At 44.8% G+C, this 20252-nt stretch overlaps 1 protein-coding gene across 1 annotated transcript in view; it reads right to left on the reverse strand.

Annotated features, from left to right (window-relative positions):
• The window catches only part of CACNA2D3 (calcium voltage-gated channel auxiliary subunit alpha2delta 3), a 931470-nt gene that overhangs the window by 897241 nt on the left and 13977 nt on the right, over nucleotides 1–20252 (reverse strand). The window lies entirely within an intron of this gene.

Below are 20252 nucleotides of genomic sequence, written 5' to 3' on the forward strand. Positions count from 1 at the left end.
CTGCCAAAGACTCGCCAAGCTCTAAGTAGCAGACTGCAGGAACTAGATTACAGATGACGCAGCCGTGGGGACACTCTTCATCACTTCCAGGACCCCGGAGCTGCTCTGCCTCCCACCCTGTGTGGCAGCTTCCTTCTGAAATAATACAGCTCCCTTCAAAATTGTATGTTGCTTCTCCCTCCTCCCCAAAGAACTTCTGAATGCAATGATTATAAGGAAATTGCTAACTGAGAAGAGCCCTTGCTTGGAGAATGTGTCCTCTTTCTTCTTCCTGAACCCACCCAACCACCATCCCTCACTTGAATAGTAAAGCCCTTCTGCACAGGGGCTGGGGACCCCTGCTGACCTGCAAGTCACTTTAAAGACTTTGGTGAATATGTTACTTATCTATTGCTACCTAATAAAACCTAGTGGGTTAAAATAGTAATGATCATTTCTCATTTCTCATGGTTTCTGTAGGTCAGGAATTAGAGTAAGGTTCAAGTGAGTAGTTCCCACCTATGGATCTCTCACACAGGTGCCATGAGATCCCAGCTGGGGATGCCATCACCTCAAGGCTACAGAAGGTTAGAGGATCCATTTTCAAAATGGCTCACTCACCTGGCTAAGGTCAGTGTTAGCTCTGAGCCAGGGGCCTCACCTCCTCTCCACATGGTCTCCTAATGGCATGGCCGCTGTCTCCATCAAAGAAAAGGGTCCTAGAGACCATGTCTCAGAAGTCACACATTGGGTAGCTCAGTTGGTTAGAGCATCATCCCAATATTCTAAGGTTGAGAGTTCAATCCCCGGTCAGGGCACATACAAGAATAGACCAATGAATATACTGGCTGGGTGGCTCAGTTGGTTGGAGCATTGTCCCATACACCAAAATGTGACAGATTCAATTCCTTCAATGCCCAATCAGGGCACATAGCTAGGTTGCAAGTTCAGTCCCTGGTTGGGGTATATACAGGAGGGCAACTGATCGATGTTTCTCTCTCTCCCTCTCCCTCTATAAAATCAATGAACATATCCTCAGGTGAGAATTTTTTTTAAAGAATCAACAAGTAAATGCATAAATAAGTAGAACAATAAAGTGATCTTTCTCTCTCCCTTTTTTCTCTAAAATCAATAATTTTTTTAAACATTAAAAAATATATATTTTAAATCACACATCATCATTTCTACCAGGAAGGGCCAGCCCTGACTCAGTGTGGAGATGATATAAGAGCATGAAGACCCGGAGGCAATGGGCCATCTCAGAGTCTGGGTCCCAGGGAGTCAAAGAGACTGAACATTAGACACTATGGGTATAGAAGAGTGATCATCAAACTTTTTGGCACCAGAGACCGGTTTCATGGGAGACAATTTTTTCATGCATGGGGTGTGAGGGTGAGGATTGGGGAATGGATCAGGAGTGAAATAAGGCTTCACTCACTAGCCCACCGCTCACTTCCTGCTGCACAGCCCAGTTCGTAATAAGTCACAGACTGGTACTTCTGGTGTAACAGATGCAAGTGATGCCCCATGTACATTCACCCAACTTCCAGCTGGGCAGGAAGTGCTGAGGACCGGCCACACCCAGGAGCAGCCCTCGAACAATGGCTGACAGGCATCAGTGGATAAATGCTCCAGCTCCTTCACCCTGCTAATTCCACAGTGTGTGTACGGCGCTGTCTCCCAGAGTCCCCCAGAAAATTATACTCCAGCTGCCCACAACAGTAACTGGCTTGATAAAGCACCTTTACTGATTGCCTTCTCATCCCTTTCTCACACCCTCAGTCCCTTTTGGAGTTCCTGGGTTCATCTTATATATAAGTCATTTGTACTCAGATCACTTACTCAGGGTGTGCCATGAGGACCCAGCCCAGAGCTTTCACTGAGCTAGAGAGAAAAAGCATGCACATAAATCAGGCTGCATAGCCTCAGAAAAACAAACTATGAACAAATAACAGCAATTATGTTCCTAGCGAGGATACTATGTTTGGAAAAACCTTAGTAAGATCACATGAAAAGTAGAGGATTAATGGGACAATAAAAGTGACATTCTATGTATTTTTAAAGTCCAGTAAATAAAAGTTCAGGTAGAGCCAGGGTGCATCTTCACCCTCTCTTTCCCTTCCAACCGCAACCAGGCGGGACATGATGTGATGGTGGGGCCAGATTGGAAGCATCCTGCATCCGGAGTGGAGATTCAGGACAGACACTGCCCTGGAGTACTGTCTGCCCCCTGCAGGCTCTGTATAAGTCACAAGTGGAGCTTTGTTGGGGTTAGCCATGAGATTGCAAGGTGTGTTTATTATTGCAACATAGCCCAGCACAGCCTGACCAATAAAACCACCTCTCCCAGGTCCCTTTCTAAAAGAGACTGTGCCTCAAGCAAAGAAACTTCAGCAAACAAAAACATCCAGCTAGATTTCAATCCCACTGTTTTGCTTTCATAGCAGTTCCGTCCCTTATGGTAGGTGATAATGGTTTGTTATTATCTGTAGTATGTCTATATTTCCATTTAAATAATTTTATTGAAGTTAGAAAAAAGTAAGTCCACTTATAGAAAAACAGTAAATATTAAATAAATCCATGCATGTAAAACCAAATGAGTAAAATATACACAACATGGCATCAACCTCACAGAGGGAAAAGAAAATCACAGTGGCAGGTTCTTTTGTTGACACAACAGAACTGCACACCTGCGACAAGATCCTGGGCTTTTAAGCTACAGTAAGTAAATGAGCCCAAGAGCTCTGGATTCGAATCCCATCCCATTCACTTGATCTTAATCATATTACTCAGTCTGTGTTTGGTTCTCACTTGTAAAAATGTGTGCCTCCCTAATCAGGTTATAGGAAATATAAATGAGTTATTGCATTAGAGCTTGTAAATAACAAATGCTAAGGAAGTATGAGCTATATACGAATGCCCTAGCAGACAGATACTGATACAAATCCCTGTATCTTGAAGTTCAAAAGCTGGGGCTAGGTCTAGAATTTTGGCTGTAGTCTAGCACCTTACTTTGCCTCTAATTCTTCATTGGCAGACTGCCCAGGCTCCCAAAGCGGAGGCTCTGGAAGGGTTCAGACTGCACCTCACTCCATCGTGAGGAGTGCACCCGCCAAAGCCCAGCACAAAAGGGTTATCACTGTTCTACAAAAGTTCTTCAGGCTGTGAGTGGCAACCCAAAAATAAGTAATAAAATCAATTTAGTGGGTTAGAAAAAACATTTTTCTAAATAAATGGAATAAAAAGTGCAATATGCATAAAAGAAAAAACAACTGCTACACAAACACACACACACCAGTCTGTGGGTCATGTTAAAAATCTCAAAAGATGTACTGCAGCTGCTTTAAGGTTTCTCTTCAATAATCATTATATATTAATTCCTTTATTTAGCATCTATCCGACCAAGTCCCCGGCCCCCCTAACTAAATTCCTTGAGGCTGTGCTTGTTGTGTTTATCATTCATAAACAATGACACAATCACCATGCCTGACATACAGCAGACATTCAATAACATTGACTGAATAAATGAGATTTGTTATTTTGCAAACCCCTCAAATCTAGAGTCCACCCATTGCTCAGTTAGCATATTTATTTTGACTCCAAAATACATGTGTGTGCATTTCTCCTTTCCTGTTTCCTTCCACGGTCTCGAACTCAGGGATTCAGACAGGCCGCGGACATTGATGTGCTGCTCTCTCAAGTGCAGTGGTCAGTCCTTATATATGCGATTCTAACCTCCCCAAAAGAACATCGTCCTCTTTATACAGATGTGGACAGTGAGGCCCAGAGCAGTGACTAAAACTGCCCAAGGTCACAGAGATTTCATGTGTCTCTATAACCCAATACCCCCTGCTTTGAACAGTGTATGGGTGAACCTGCCTGCGTTCTCCTCCAAAAAGACACTGGGGTCTCAGTGGCCTATTTACACAGTATAATGAGCTCCTGAGGAAACTGAGTGTGCTGAAGCTCTAAGACCTTGGATTCCTGGCTACATCACTTGCATCACCTATATGGGTCCAACTGAGATAAAGCTCCTTCCCAAGGGACCTTTTCACTTCTCCAGCAGTTTGTGAAATGAGGGTCTGCTCAGCAATCTGCTCACAATAAATAAGCACCGAGGCAAATAACCACACATTTTTTCTTCATACTTAGATACAAATTCTTCTAGTATTAAAAAGATCAATCACGGGCTGCACTTAAAAATATCTATAAATGTCTCTTTAAAATAGTTTTCCCATGTGTTTTCATTCTATAAACACTATTAAAAATTAAGGAGGGAAGATAGGACCATTACATTCCGAGGTTTCATTTCGCCTCTGCCTCTCTCCTCTCTGGGGCCTTGAGTGATTCACTTCTTTCTCAGTTTGTCTGTTCATCCCCACCCCACAGTTCCCTGGGCCACATTGTAGACAAATGACCAACCTCTGAGAACTATTTATTTACTTCTTTAAAATACTGGAGGTACCTACTATGTGCTAGACTGTGTGAGACTGTGGTTCACATGCATTTAACCAGAGAAGGTTTTGAAAAGAAGCCAAGCACTAATGGATTTTCTTAAGTGAGCACCATTTTAAAGTCCTAACAAATAAGAGGACCTGTAGATAGAAATGCAGTTTTTAAAGAAACAGGCACAAGCTTAATGGTCAAAACATTCCAGGTGTGGGATTTAGTATAACCTCAGTCACAGAACGATGTCCCTCTCTAGAGATGAGAATGATTCATTTAATGTCATTTTTTGCAAGCATGGAATGTTAACCACTACATGTTGGTTCTAGACCACATGGGGGACAGAGGTGAAGTAGAGGGTCCCTGACCTCCAAGAGCATAGTGTCTTGAGAGAAAAATGCTAAAGGCATAAGTAGCCAAACCCAAGGCAAACTTGAATCAATGCTCTAAAAAACCTGTGAGAATGGTGTAGACAAATCCCACAGAAGCACAGTAGAAGTAATCCATTACTCATCCATCCATATATTCATCCTTCCAATCATCTATCATCTGTCCATCCATCCATCCACCCAACCAACCATCCATTCACCCATCCCTTCCATCCATCTATCTATTCAGTCCTTCACCCAACCATCCATCTATCCACCCCTGTTTCATCCATCCTCCTTTGTCCCTCCTCCATTCACCCATCCTTCCATCTATATATCCCTTCCATTCATATATCTTTCCCATCCATCCATCTATTCATTCATTCATACATGCAACCATCCCTCTATCTCTCCCTCCCTTCACCGACTTATCCATTAATTCATTACATATTAAGTACCAATTCTGTAGCTATTCAACAGCTATCTCCTCTTAGAATACTTTCCAATCCTAAGTAAATTATATTTATCACTTAGTTTACTCCTCTGTAATGTTTTTGTTTTAATATATGACTCATGCCTCTTCCTGGGAAATGTGACCATAGCTCTACCATATAAGGGAATTAAGTTATAGTAATTACAATAATACAAATAATAATGATGTTACCATGTATTGAGAATTTACTATGCCTCACGTTATTTGGTGAACCCTCGTAACAGCTCTCAAAGACATCAGAATCACCTCCAACTAAAGCCCAATGGGCACACTGTGTTGAAGAAGCAGGACAAGAATGGGGTCCCCAGGCCTGTCCAGCTCCTGCCTATGTTCTCAGGAGAGGGACAGAGCCTGAGGAGGGATGCCTGGGTCTCATTCATTCCCATTCTCCTCCTGCCCCAGAATAAGACTATACTACCTACCTTTCATTTTCATTATATTTTTTCTTAAAACTCCTCAAAACATTTCCCAAAATCTTAGACCTTCAACATCTAAAATAAGAACTGAAAGGGAGAAACTAGAAAATGACAAATTCTGTTCCCAACAGGCAGGGTGGAGGTTTTCGTCTTTTTATTTTGTTTTTTCTTCCCAGGGACTACCTAAATTCTTTTCTTTTTTTCTTACTTAGGAAAGCAGACTTTCAAAACTGAACTTTCCCAGACAAAGCCAAATCTGCTTCTACTCTTTGTGTGTTTACATGCATCTTCACACATATATGAGGAGGAAGAAAAGGAGGGAGGAAGGGAGGGAGAGGGAAAGGATTCCTTTAAGAGTCCTGCCAGTCAGAGAAAGACAAATACTAAATGATTTCATTTGTATGTAGACTCTAATGAACAAAATAAACTGACAAACAAAACAGAAACAGACTCATAGATACAGAGAACAGACTGACAGCTGTCAGAGGGGAGGGTGATTGGGGGGCTGGGTGAAAAAGGTGAAGGAATTAAGCAGAAAATAAAAACACATCCTAGACAGCAGCATGGTGATTACCAATTACCATGGGGGAAGGAGGGTGGGGAGGCAGAAGAGGGTGAGGGGGGAACAAACGGTGATGGAAGGAGACTTGCCTTGGGGTGGTGAACACACAATACAATATACAGATGATGTATTACAGAATTGTACCCCTGAAACCTATATAATTTTATTAACCAATGTCACCCCAATAAATTCAATAAATAAAAGGAAAAACAATTTAAAAATCACATACTTAAAAATAAAGGAGAGTCCTTATGTTATTAAACTAATATGAAGTACATTACCCATTCAAGAGCCAGGCACCAAATCAATCTTCCCCTTAACCGGATTTCTGGTAAACCACAGAGCACCAGCAGGTACACTGGGATGTCCTGTGGGCACCTGAAACTGAATGTCTGGAACCAAGTTTGTCATCCTCACCTTTCAAATTGCTCCTCTCCTCGTCTTCCTTGTTTGGCTCATGCAACCACCCAATCAATGAAGTCCCTGCCCTGGGCCTCCTTCTAGCCTTCCTCCAGCCATGTTCTTCCCAAAGGGAAAAGGGTCTGCAGGCCCCAGGGGATGTGCCTAGTCAGCACCAACACCCTTTTTTCCCATCCTACACTTTCCTTCAGGCACCAGGGATCCTGAAATTCCCTGGAAGTAGGCTTCCAGGACCGGTGTGGGCCTCTTCCCCAAATGGTCCTCCTGAAAGCAGACAACACTGCCAGCATGTGTACCCCTGGGTCTAGGTAGCAGAGAGGGGCCTGGTGGGGAGAGGAGAGGGGAGGTAGCACAGATGTGCAGGCTGGGGTGTCCACATGCATGTGTGAGACCCCTCGCAGTCCCACTTAGAGCTTGGTTGGGTGGGAGAGGAAGTAATTGGGACATAGGTTGGGAGTCTCATTTTCCCTCCTTCTCTGAGCCCAAAAATGTTGGTGACAGATCTGAATCCTTCCTCCAAAACATCTGTCTGCTGGGTGTCCATTCTCCCAGTTTTCACTGCCCTGGGATAAAACTTTCATCAATAGATTTCCTGCCTCTTCCCACACTCCCCCACCTTTTCCTAGGAACTATACTGTTGATGCCTGAATTGTCTTAAAGACAAAACTACCCAGATCCTGTCCACCTCCTCTACTCAACCCATGGGTAAAGCCTCCTACGTGCAATGGAAACAAGTCCACCATCCCCGGGCTCCTGCTCACCTCACCAGTTCCATCTCCTTTCTCTCTGCATTCACGTGCAGGGCTCAGACCACAGCAGACCCCTTGCCCCCAGACCTCCCACAAATGTAGCCCAGGTTGCCCCCCCCCCCCGGCCTGGAATGCAATCTCCACTTGGCAAGCCCATGACAGCTAGTTGATTCAACAGTTACCTCCTTCTTGAGACTTTCTGCACCCCAGGACCTCTCAGGAAGATTTAACCAGGCAGCTCTTCTTTCTGGGGCTGCAGTCTATACTGGGAGCTATTTCTAGGTGTGCTGAAGTCTGATTCTCTGTCTACCTGTCCTGCTGCTCTGGGAGCCCCTCACTTGGTCTCTGCGCCCAGCCCTGTGTGTGGCTCATGAGAGGGCAGCAAGAAGGGTGGAGACATCTCAGACCAAGAGCCCCTGGGAACTTCAGAAGCAGAGCTGGAGCATCAGAGAAGCCAGGCATAAAAGAACCTTCCAATCCTAACTATTCCTGAAACCTTTGTAAAAACTCACTTCGGCTCTCAAGCAGAATAATAAAAGTGAAGACTAATATAGTGTCCATCACGTGCCAGGATTTCCATTTTATGGAAATGGAGGCAGAGAAAGGTTTTGTAACTTGCCCAATCACACAGAGTATGGAAAAGTCAGGATCTGACCCAGGCAGCTGGGCCCTAAAACCTGTGGTCTTTTCTACTACACAGCACCACCAACTGTAGCAGAGAAGGAGAGAACAGAAAACAGTCTGTTTGGTCTCTTTACCAGAGTTTATTGGGCAATTTCCAAGCAAGGGCTCCTCTGATGTCTTTCCCACATACACCAAATGCTGGTTTTTAAACAATCAGAGGAGCTAATGGTTCTGCTCTGCCAAGCAGTATGGGAACTGCCTTAATGAGCAAGTTCCAGGCTCCTCATAACCCTGAGGCTATCAGTTCTCCCATTTTACAGATGGAGACACGAGGGCCCTGAAGAACAAAGCCACGTGCCCTGTGGCAGAGTCAGGAAACAGTGCAGGGGTGTTTCACAGCTATATCTTCATCTCAGCTCTCACCCTAACACTTATGTCTGATCTTTTTTGGTAGTTATACACTAGTTCTCTTGGAACAGTATGGGTTTGGGATGCAAAAAAGAGATTAGAAATCGAAGTATATGATTAGCATTATTCACTAAAAAGGGGGAATTTTCATTCTTCCCTGAACCTGTAATGTAGGGGAAAAAAGGCCATGAGTGATGCCGAGCCTCAGCCCTGATGCTGCCTGGGATGTGGCTAGAAAGGTCCAGCCCCAGTGGGAGGAGCCAGAGCGCCCAGAAGCTCAGTCCCCGGCTACAAGGGCCCAGCTGCAGCCTCCGCATCTGACTCTTGCTGCCACCCTGTGACAAACTGCCGCAATCGCAGGCGGGGGACAAGGGGCCAACCAGGCGAGTGGAGGACAGTGGGCCCCCCCCACCCCCCGCAACACTGATTCCCCAGGGGAATCCCTCAGGGTATCCCCAAGAGACTGAGAGGCTCAGGAGGCTCAGAAAGACCCATGGGTGGGATGTTCCCTGACCCCCAGGGAAGCAGATCCCGGCCGTGGGTGGGAAAGCCATGGGGCCAGCTGGGTGTGGGGTCCGTGGAAGACAGAGGGTGACAGGGTCCAGGGAAGCCATTGCCTTCTCTGCTGGGCATCTGTGATCGAGTGTTCCAAGCAGTGATGTCCCAAGGCTCCAGGGCAGGGTCTTGTGTGCACAACCAGATGCCATCACCAAGCCCCTGGAGACCCTGTGACCCTACTGCTCACCCCCACCCTGCCCCCATCCTGTCAAGGAATGAGGAGGCCCATCGCCCTAGCTGGGGAGGTGGTGAGCACAGGGGATGCGACTCCTGCCAGGGCCAGACTCCTGCCACACTCCTCCCCAAACACGCTCTGCGATACGGACTTATTTTCACAGCAAGATGAATCCAATGTTCCTTACTTTCTTGACTCTGTATTTACCAGAGCAGGGAACCCAGATCCATCAAGGACAGGGAAAGCTCTGGGGTGTAGCCCAGAATAGCACAGAATAGCAAGGCCTTTGGACTTGGGCCGACCCAGGTACAACCCCACCCTGCGGCTTGTTCCCTGTGTGGCCAGGCCTGCCAGCTGCCCTCCCCAAGCACAGCTCCTGGTCTGTGTGATGGGGATTGCCATATCTGCTGCTAGTCTCCTCAGGAGCGTTCAAGGAGAAGGTGTGGTCCTTCCACGCAGGGGTCAGCAATTCATTACAGGTTCCAACATCATTTGCTATTATCCTAATTCCTGTTCTCCTCAAATTCCTCATGCTCCAGGCTCAGGCTAATTAAATTACCCTCTTGCCTCTGCCTCTCCAGAGTCACACTTACAAACTGAAACCCTGAGCAAGGTACTGGGCTTCTGGTTCCTCAGCTGCCACATCTGTAATATAGACAAAATAGGAGTGGTGGTATCTCAGAGGGACGTGGGTAGAATTGAATTAAACAATGCTAGTTCAGGGCAGAGCACACCGCCTTGCCCAGAGAAAGCTGTCAATAAACAGTAGCTCTGATGAAGAATGCCGCGGCCCCTGAACTGCATGCAGGGCGAGGAAGAAGGGCCACAGAGGCAGATGAGGGGGATGCAAACTGCAGCCACCTGCCATTGCCAGGAGGGGAGCCTGGGCCAGGCCTCCTCAAAACCCCCTTGTAAGAATTCCTCCAGAGAAAATGGGGCTACAGCCTCCTGTCTGCTCCAAAGGTGCTCCCACAGAGTTAACGAGTTAACGGCAGGGTTCTGGATTTGTCCTCAGCAGGAGAAAGGAGACCAGCTCCTGCCAGGCTATAAACTGTCTCAGCCGGATTTCCTTTGAAAAAAAGAAAAGAGATTTACATAACATAAAAGAACAACAGAACATCAGTGGGAAGAGAAACTAGTCAAAGCTGCTTCAAGCAGCAAAGGGCATCAGTCACCTGGAGGGGACCCACGGGTGGGAATCAAAGACAGGATCCAGCTTGGCTTTGCATGATCAGTTTCCTGCTCTCCAGATTTCTGCTGCTTGATTCATGCCAGCAGTGTGAAAGCTAGCCCTGAAGGGGGCAAGGAGTCTTGCCAGCTGTAGCTTACAGGTAAGACAAGGGCTCTGAGCATTTTCTAGGGAGCCTGGGGCCACCTCCACACCTCTCCACATGCCAAGGTGGCCACACAAGTCCATAAGCAGGGATGCAGATCTGGATGGCCACTATCAGGGACTCAGTCACCCAGGGCAACTTGCCAAGTGCCACCTTGAGTCACTTCATCTCCACAGCAACCCTCCTCCATGCAGGGGCAACAAGCACTTCATTTCTTAAGACAAGGGAAACAAAGCTTGAGATTCAGCGACCTGTCTAAAGACAGACACCACCTTCTATGGTCATTCCGTGGGACCCTGCTGTATACAAGGAGCTCACTCATAAAAAAGGACCATCTGAAGAGACACTATCATCACCTGGCAACACCAGGCTACTCTCCATCTCCCCACAGCCATGTGGCGGCTGACAGAACAGGGATGTGCACCAACCATCACACCCTCCAGCCTCACCTTCTCTGGCCCACAGAGAAGTCCAGTCTCCTCCACTGATGTTCTGTTGGTCTATCCTGCCCATCCCTTCCCTGCAGAGCCTCCTGGAACAGGGGGGTTTTCAGTGGCAGGTCCAAGCTCTGCTGTTTACAACCACCCAGCAATTCGGAAAGCACGTAGAGTCATTCCTCTTCTTTCTTATACATTTTATTGGTATTAAATGAATAAGGGACACTACCATGAAAGAAAAAAATGCAGCTTTTTCTTTACAGTGTCTAGAGCCCATGTTTTTCAAGCTAGCAGTAAGCACTTCTAGTTCGGCATATAGGTTCCAGAAGTCTGTGTATAAGCACCGTGGGAGCTTTTATTATCAAAATGCAACCCCCTGGCCTACTGATATTGTGCTCAGTGCAAGTCACATCTGCAAATATCTCCATTTACTCTGGGGTTTTAACACTGCTACATAATTGGCAACATACCTCATTTTATAATGAGTTGTTAATTCCTATTATTACTGCTACCCTTAATTTATTTGACTGCTGAAACAACTGCATTTGGGAGGTTAGGGAGGAGCTTGTAATCCTTAGATCCACGGTCTATCTTTTTAAAGTCAGTCTTTTAGGGTAGAAGCCAATCTGAAATCCCAAACTCCTTTGGGGACTCTATAAACTGACATAGGATGCCCGACACCCAGCACCCTAGGACCTCTCTCTAAACCACACTTATAGTAGCTAAAACACACAACTGATCTCGAGACTGTTTTAAAGCTCTATTCACATGAATTGTAGTAGTTTTAAAACTGAAGTAAATTCCTATAGTCCTAAAGGCTGAAGAGTGTAATAAACAGTAAAAATTAACATTTGCTCTTGTTGAGGATTTAGTATATGTTCAATGCTAAGCATTTAACATATTTTATATCATTTAATCTTCATAATAACTCCTTAAGTAAATATAATTTTTCTCTCAGTAAACTAAACTGCAGAACAGTTGAATAATTTGCTCAAGTCAACACACCTAGTAAATGGCAGAACCAGGATTTGAAGCCAGGTATACCTGACCCTAGACCCTTGCTTTGAGCTCTGTGTTGAATGTCTAGTACATGTAAGAAAAAATAAGTCCAGTTCAACAGGTGCTGTCAGATGAGCTTAAGCCATGGACCATGGAACAGAGCTGGGTGCCATGGGAGAGAAACAAAGAGGACAAATGAGCACGTACATACACACGCATGCATGCACACACATGGCAGCAAGCATGGACCATTTGGCAGCGACTTTCCCTGCAAGGATGGCTCTGAGGGACATAATCAGGAACTCTGGAACCGGCAGAGACAGAGGGATGGCTGCTGAAGCACTGTTTGCACTGGGGCAAACCTGGGCATCAGTGTCTGTGCCCGACATTGAGGGAAGGGCACATAAGTTACACCCCATCCACGTGGTGAAACGTTTGATAGCCAGAAAAGATGCCATTTTGAAGAATACTAAATGATAAGGGACACATGTTCATGCCATTAAGTTAGGGGGGAAAAGCAAAATAAGTTCATATATACAGTCTGATTCTAACTTTAAGCAGCCCAAAAGAAATACTGCAAAACTTTAATTTTGGTTATTCTTACACTGTATGGTTAGGGATAATTATTTTACTGTATTATTCAGTACTTTCCAATTTTTCAAAGAATAGGATGAATTTTATTTTGTAGGAACAAGAATTATTTTAAGTGGACCCTACACTGCCTGAATTCACTCTAAACATGTTGCCTTTACAAAATAGTTGGTAGAACATGATCCCATTTATGTAAATATGTATATATATGCATAATATACACATGAACTTATATATATGCATAATATATACATAAATCTACTTAAAGGAAAAAATGACAGAAATAAATACACCAAAATATTAACAGTAATCAGGCCAGAAGAGGAGCTGTTTTTATTAGTTTTTTATCTGTATTTCCAAAATAAATAGATGACACTTGGCAATTTAAAGTGTTATAGTTTATCACAGTTATTATTTCATCCAGCATTTATGATTGAACATTACAGTGAAAGTAAATTTGTGTCTCTGGCAGCTTTTGAAGCCCTGTGGTCACACGAAGAATTTGCACCCATAATAATGATATGAGCACTTCTACTGATGAGAAGTCACCTACACAACTTGGACTGGTCTACGGCCTTCTTCAATCCTGGGAAGAAAAGCAACTAGGGCAAAAGAATCTGGCCAGAGCCCAGCAGGGCTGCTGGCATGACCAATGCATACATCAGCCTTGCCCCTACCCCTGCTTCCAGTGATGGGGACAAAGTCTTGGGCACAGAAACCTAGCCATGATCTCGCTCTCATGGTACCTGGAGGACCAGTATTAGCTAGCTATTCCTTTATCAGTCAGGGTTGCTGTTCTTGCGTGCGCTCTGGAAGAAGGTGTTCTACCTGTCACTAACTAGCACAGCCATTTCACTTGTATACCTCGACAGATGCAGGCCATGCTAGGAAGAAAGTGTGGCACGGAGGTTACAGGCACTGGAATCATAGCACCCAAGCTGGAATCCTGGCTCTATCACCTCCCAGCCAAGTGACTTTAGGAAAGTTAATTAATAGTCTCCATGTCTCAGCTTCTTCTTCATTTAACCATGGATAATGACAGAGAAGCTTGCTCACAGGGTTGTTGTACGGATTAAATAAGTTATATGTATTGGTTTTTTTTTTTAATTTCACATTTTTTAATTGTTTTTCTATTACAGTTGTCCCACTTTTTCCCCCATTGCTCCCCCCTCACCCAGCCCACGTCTTCTCTCACAGTCAACCCCCACCTCATTGTACCTGCCCATGAATTACTTATACTAGTTCCTTGACGAAACCCTTCCCCTACTTATCCCCCTCCTCTCCTCCCCGCTGGTCGCTATTAGTCTGCTCCTTGTTTACATGCCTTTTGTTCAATTTTGCCCATTTGTTTGTGTTGTTCATTGGTTTCCTGTATTAGGTGATATCATATGGTATCTGTCTTTCATTGCCTGGCCTACTTCACTAAGCACAATTCTCTCTAGTTTGTATTAAGTGTTTTAAATGTTATCTGGCTTGTGGTAAATGTTTAACAAGCACCAATGTGTTGTTATCATCATCATCGTCATCATCACAAGGCTTTGTCCTCTAGGAAAACAAAAATAAAAAAGGAAAGGAGGGCCTCTAAGAGCTTGTGGAGCTGAGGGGAAGACCTAATGATGATATCACAGTAATTAGAAACCGAGTTCAGCTAAGATGACCACAAGGGAGGTGTGAAAGAGGACAGAGGCTGGGAAAAGCTTCCTGAGGCAATAGCAACTGAGGGCCCAGCACTGAGCACCGCATAGCAGAAGTTCAAAGCTGTTAGAATAATTAGAGAACCAGGCATGAGGACTGAGAATTCTACAGGAAGTTCTAGGGACAAGGGGGTCCTTTAGAGCAGTGGGAACAAAAGAAGCAAAGGTTGAGAAGAAAGTATGGGATGAGTTTTGGAACCTAGACTTATGCAAGGAGCTGAAGCACGGGCCCAGTTTTGGTGGTGAGGGTGGAGCTGCGCCAGGATGGGTGAGAAAGGATCGCAAAGGATCCAGGGTCCCTTCTTCTACCTCTCTGTTATATTAACTCCTGCCATCCCCCAGGTCTCAGCTGAAGCTCATCCCCTCTGCAAAGCCTTCTCTGACCCCAGACCACAGCAGGTCACTACAGGGAGACTTGCATGAGTTGGTCTAATTCTTTGAGAAATGCCTGATTCTTGCACTAGGTTGTAATCTCCATGAGGATACAGCCTGTGTCTTACTTTGCTTGAATGTAAACCCCCAAAGCCAGCACAACACCTAGAACAGAGTAGCAAGATGCACAAATATTTGCTGAATGATGAATGAATGGGTGACAAGTAAATGAAAGAAATCATCAGATTCATGCTGCTCTCTCCTGCTTCTGCCAGGGACCAGCCATGGTCTGAGGCAGTGATATTCTCTCTGGAGGTGCTCTCCATCTCCTCCCTCCACATGAAATGAAAAAATGGAGAAAGAAATGTGTTATTGATGCCAATTGACATCCTAGACTAAAACCTGCTACACAAGAAGCAAAGTAATAATAGCCATCATCTCACAAAGCTAGACTGCACTACCCAAGGGCTTAATTCAAGGGCTTGTTTAAAAACAAAAACAAAAAAACAGAAAGTGTTCCTCTTCACACTTCAGCCTCTCTGCCACCCCTTCTCTTTTTCACTTAACCCAGAAGTCTTGCCCATAAAACAGACCGGAGAATGAGGATAAACAGTGAAGCTACATGGCCCATTGGAATTGGAGTCTGAGGGGTTTTGCACTGAGCAGGGAGGTTTAAATCCCCACTGCAGTGCACAAGGGGAAGATGACCTACACATGAGGCTCAGGGGGAAAGCTTTCCTCTCCAAGTCCCAGAAATGGGACCTTAATGGGAATGGGCTATTTCAACATCCTGGCGGGACTCAGCAATTCAAAACATAAGAGCTCTTAGGGAGCTTTTTTTTCTGAAAGAGAGGAAGGTTACCAGTCTGTCATTTCCCCCCGAATAAAAACTGATTAAATAATTAGTTTCTAAACAATCAAAAGGCTACATCTAACATGACCCACTTTCCTGGGATGCCATCCCCAGGAAAGTGTGCATGCATGCATACACACACACACACACACACACACACACACACACACATACACACACATTTAACCTTCAGATCACAGGGGACAGATAGTGTTCCTCCCAGGAATTTAGGTAACACTAAAGAGAGGAGCCAGAGAGCCCCCATTAAATGGTGGTCATGGCTGAGGACCAAGCAGACCTGGGGTGAGTCTCTGTTCTGTCCTTTAATGATCTGGCCGACCTCTGAACCTCAGCTTTAGAGGCTGAGAAAGTTCATTCATTCCCTGCACTCTTTCATTCATTCCACAAATATTTACTGACAGAGACAATTATGGGAGCCAAAAATAGAGCAATGAGCAAACCAAAGGTCTTGCTCTGGGTGGCTGATGTCCTCTGGATGAGGCAATATATCACAGGGTAGGTGCATAACTCAAAAGATGGTAAAAATTAAAGCTATGGTTGCTGCCATTCACTGAATTCCTATGACTGCCAGACACTGAGCTAAAGTTTAGATTCATGATCTAATTTTGTCTTCACAACAGTCCAGTGAGAGAGGGATCAGTTAAAAAGAGGAAAATGTGAAATAAGAAACTAACTAGCTTCTCAAGGCTATATACACAGGATTCGAACCTACGGCCTGGTGCCATGAGCTTAACCTTCAGCTTTGTGGCTTATATCTGGCCCAATCAGCTGGTGATGTTGGGATGTACAGGTCCCCTTTCCTGAGTTGCCTTCCCTCTCCCCAGAGATTTGAGCTCTTTCCTGGCTCCAATCAGGAAGGAACACAACACACTTGTTGAATGAATGCTGGCTTTTTTTTTTTTTTTTTTTTTTTTTTTTGGCAGTTTAAAGCAATTAACGCGATTCAGTCATGCATGTTATTAAGTCAACATTCAAAGGAGGTTGGATCAGGGGAAATGAATATATCAGGTTATATAAATACCAATTTACTCACTGTCTAAAATATCACAGAACTTCATCATATGTCAAATATTTTAGTCCTTTTTATTTTTGCCTTTTATATTCAAAGATGACTCCATTCCCCGACACAACTCTAACAACAAGGAAATTCTGGGAAATAACATTAACAAAAATGTAAAGGAGAATTTACCAAGATGGGATGTCATTTCTGCCTCCTCCAACAATGGCACTACCCTGTTTTCTCTTGGCCATTCTGCCTTGTCTTCCTCAGAGTTTGCTCAAGTGTGAGTCACTGCCCCTACCACAGTCCTGAGAGAGGGCCAGTCATATCCCATACCTCCCTGTACTCCAGCAGGTGCCTGGTGCAGACAGAGGCAAGGGCAACAGATGTTGGTAGAACAGACGGCCACTGGCACTAAATGGAAAGAGTGCCACCCATCTTATGGTGGAGCAGCCTGGGTAGGAGATGAGGTAGGATCTGTCATGCTGGACTGTGCTGAGTGTCAGCACTGAGGATCCTTGGAGCTCTGCGGAGTGCAGGCACAGGGAGAAGTATATCAGAGCCAGAGCCAGAAGCTGGACTCCAGACTCCCAGGCAGGGCCTTGTCCTCTCTAGCCCTGTGACTTCTGGTCTAGCCACATCATGCCTCAACAACCAAAAAAAAAAAAAAAAAAAAAAAATCTAGAAAACCAAACTCAGCAAACCCAGATCCAGATGTAGGAAAATAAGTTCTTAGGAGAAGGTGGGATAACCAAATTAATCTTTAAAAAACAAATAGGAACATAATAGTCATATTTGCATCTAGGGGTGTTCCTTCATCTGGCTCTTCCGTCACTAGCTTCACAATCTTGGGGCCCATTTCTGCAACTCTAGGATGGAATACTACTCATGGGCTAGTTATGAGGATTAAATTAAAGTATCCCTTCATGTACTCGCTCATTCACGAAATACTCATGATGTATCCCCTCAGGCCAGGTCCTGGGTATGCCAAGATGACCCTGGTCAGAGAAAGAGATGAGAATACAAACAACTGCTCAGCAGGTATGATAACAAACACCAGCCACGGGATGCACTAAGAGGAGGCAGCCAACATAACACAGGTGTAAAAATGCTCTATAAATTCCGTAAGTGCTAAATATAATACCAGATGTTTTGAAGACCACTGCTCACCCTATTTTTCCCAAACTTCCCTCTTCCATGCTCCTCCCTTTCTCTTCTACTTCCTCCCATTGCTCTCCATCAGGCCATCCACATAGTAGCCCAGTGGTAACATTTGGGACCACCTAAGGTGGCTGCTGGCAACAGGAAGAGGCAAATGCAAACACAGGTTAAGAGTATGGGCTCACAGTCAGGCAGACCTGAGTTCAAGAACCAATGTCACCACTTATTAGCTATATGACCTTGGGTAAGACACACCACCTCCCAGAACCTAAGTGTCCACATCTAGAAAATGGGACTATCAGAGCACTTATCTCTTGGGATTGTTGAGAAGATAAAAAAAAATTTATAGAGAGAGCTTAAGTTGTGACTGGCTGATAAATGTTATCTATCACCACCTATCATTATTATTGGGGAAAACACAGCTTTAGTCTCAATGATCAATACTGTAATTCCCAGAATAAAATTGAACCAACCTATAATCTACCCCAGTAACATTTAGAGCACTTTTTTTATTGTTGTTAACACATTTATTAGTCTGTGAGATGAATTTATTGCTCACAGCCAGCCTTCTAAAATGAATAGAATAGAATAGAATAGAATAATAGAACAAAATAGGAGTAGAAAAGAGTACAATCAAATAGGACAAAGCAGACTATACTACAGAGAATAAGGCTAAGCAATGTTCCATAAAACTTGTGTTTCACATGTGAAGTTGTGTGCAATGGGTTGCAATGAACCATGTATTTCTTACTGTGGGCCACGGTCAAAAAAGTTTGAAAGCCACTGATGTGGAAAAATATGTAGTTTTGTGCCCAACAAGCCCCTAGGGGAGCAATTCTTGTACCAGGGAGATGAGGAGCAGCCTTTCATGGGAAGCAGATGGCATCTTTCACACTGATGTTCACCAAACAATTTTCTGTTAAAGGGCTAGTAACCACAGATCCCTATAACCTATTTGGTAAGCAGAAAAGCCATTCGGTGACAAGTCAATAAACTCCTCTCCATCTCACAAATTGGAGAATGGCCACTTCAAGTCTGCTCAGTGATTTCTAAATAAACTGCCTCAGCAGTAAGACATGCTCCTGGATACCTTCTGACTTAATGGATAAAATGCCTGACTTGTTCCAAAGCCCCATTTTTATGGCAGAAGAAAAGCTCTCCATTCACACCAGGTATGCCGAGGAAGGCTGCACCCAGTGCCAGTGTCAGGCTGGGCTCAGGGGCCAAGCAGCCACAGGCTCTGGCCCAGGATAGCACAGACTTCTCACACACAGGTACTTAACTAAGCAAACCACAATGGGAAGACATGCACACTTTCTCCCAACAAAAACAAAAACAAAAAACAGGTAATTAGCAAGTCTCTTTAGAGAAAGCCAGTGGCCTTCCCAGCAGCTGGATATAAACATTTCTCAAAGCCTGGTCCGTGGACCGCCAACATCTGAAACACTTAAGAAGTTTGTTAGAATGCAGGTTCCTGGGCCCTGGACCAGGCTGACTGAGTCTGAATCTCTTGAGGTGGGACTCTGGAATAATGCATTTTAACAAGCTCCCCAACTGATATCTCTGATGCTAAAGTCTGACATCCTCTAGAGTCAGAGCTCAGCAGCCAGACAAGGGCAACAGGATGGGCAGTGTAGACAGGGAGAATAGAATGGGTCAAGGCATGGAGGCATGACACAGCCTGACGTGTTTGGGGACTGGGAGCAGCATGCTGTCACAGAAGCACCCCAGGTGAGGATGCGAAAGGGAGCCACGGCCGGAAAGGGATTCTGGCCCCCAGCACGCTCTGCACACCCATTGACTATAACAGGTGTCTGTTGAAGCAAGAAGAAAAGAAGGGAAGCAAGAAAACATTTCCAACATGAGGTGAAAAGCAAATGTGCCCTTGTAAGTCTGTTAAGAAAGCTAAAGATTTTCCAAAATCATAATATTCTACACAAAATGAAGCATTTGGTCATTTGAAATTTTACTGTGCAAAAGAAGGAAGTTGAGGCCTCAGGTTTCCAGATAGGTTTATCAGCACTGAATAAACATTTGACTAATTGTTCTGCCTCCTACTAGCTTCATTTATGTAGATCATGTTAATAAGGGGTATGTTTCCTAAGGACACTCTAGGACAAATATTTTGACTGTTAAAAGAGGTACATTGGGAGAACATTTTCTATAGGTAAAATTCAGGCTTTCATAAGATTTAATTCAAGGAAAGGTTGCAAACCAGTTTCCTGTGCAGCAAGGGAGCTTTGAAAGGTATGGGACAGGGGCAGAGGGACAGGGGGTTAGAGGCTGCCTCTCTCTGGTCTCCGACATGGTGCGTTCCTTCCCTGAGGGCTTCATGCATGACCCGGGCCAGCATTCCTGACTCACTGTGATACCTGTGGCATGCCCCAGCCCCTGCCCCAGCACCTACAGGAGGAGATGGTTCTCAGGAGGATCTTCTCCAGCTCTGAGGTCCTCTTATCCTGTCTGAGTGAGCAGTCAGAGTCAGCAGCAAGGCAGAGGTGGGCATAGTATTCTGGTCACTATGAGGTGAGATAGAAAAGTCTGGATGTTATAGGACAAAATTCACCCTGGAAGCCTCATGGCCTTCATAGA

The sequence above is a fragment of the Furipterus horrens genome, unplaced genomic scaffold (assembly GCF_987537825.1).
Source record: "Furipterus horrens unplaced genomic scaffold, mFurHor1.1.pri manual_scaffold_7, whole genome shotgun sequence".
Lineage (NCBI taxonomy): Eukaryota > Metazoa > Chordata > Mammalia > Chiroptera > Furipteridae > Furipterus > Furipterus horrens.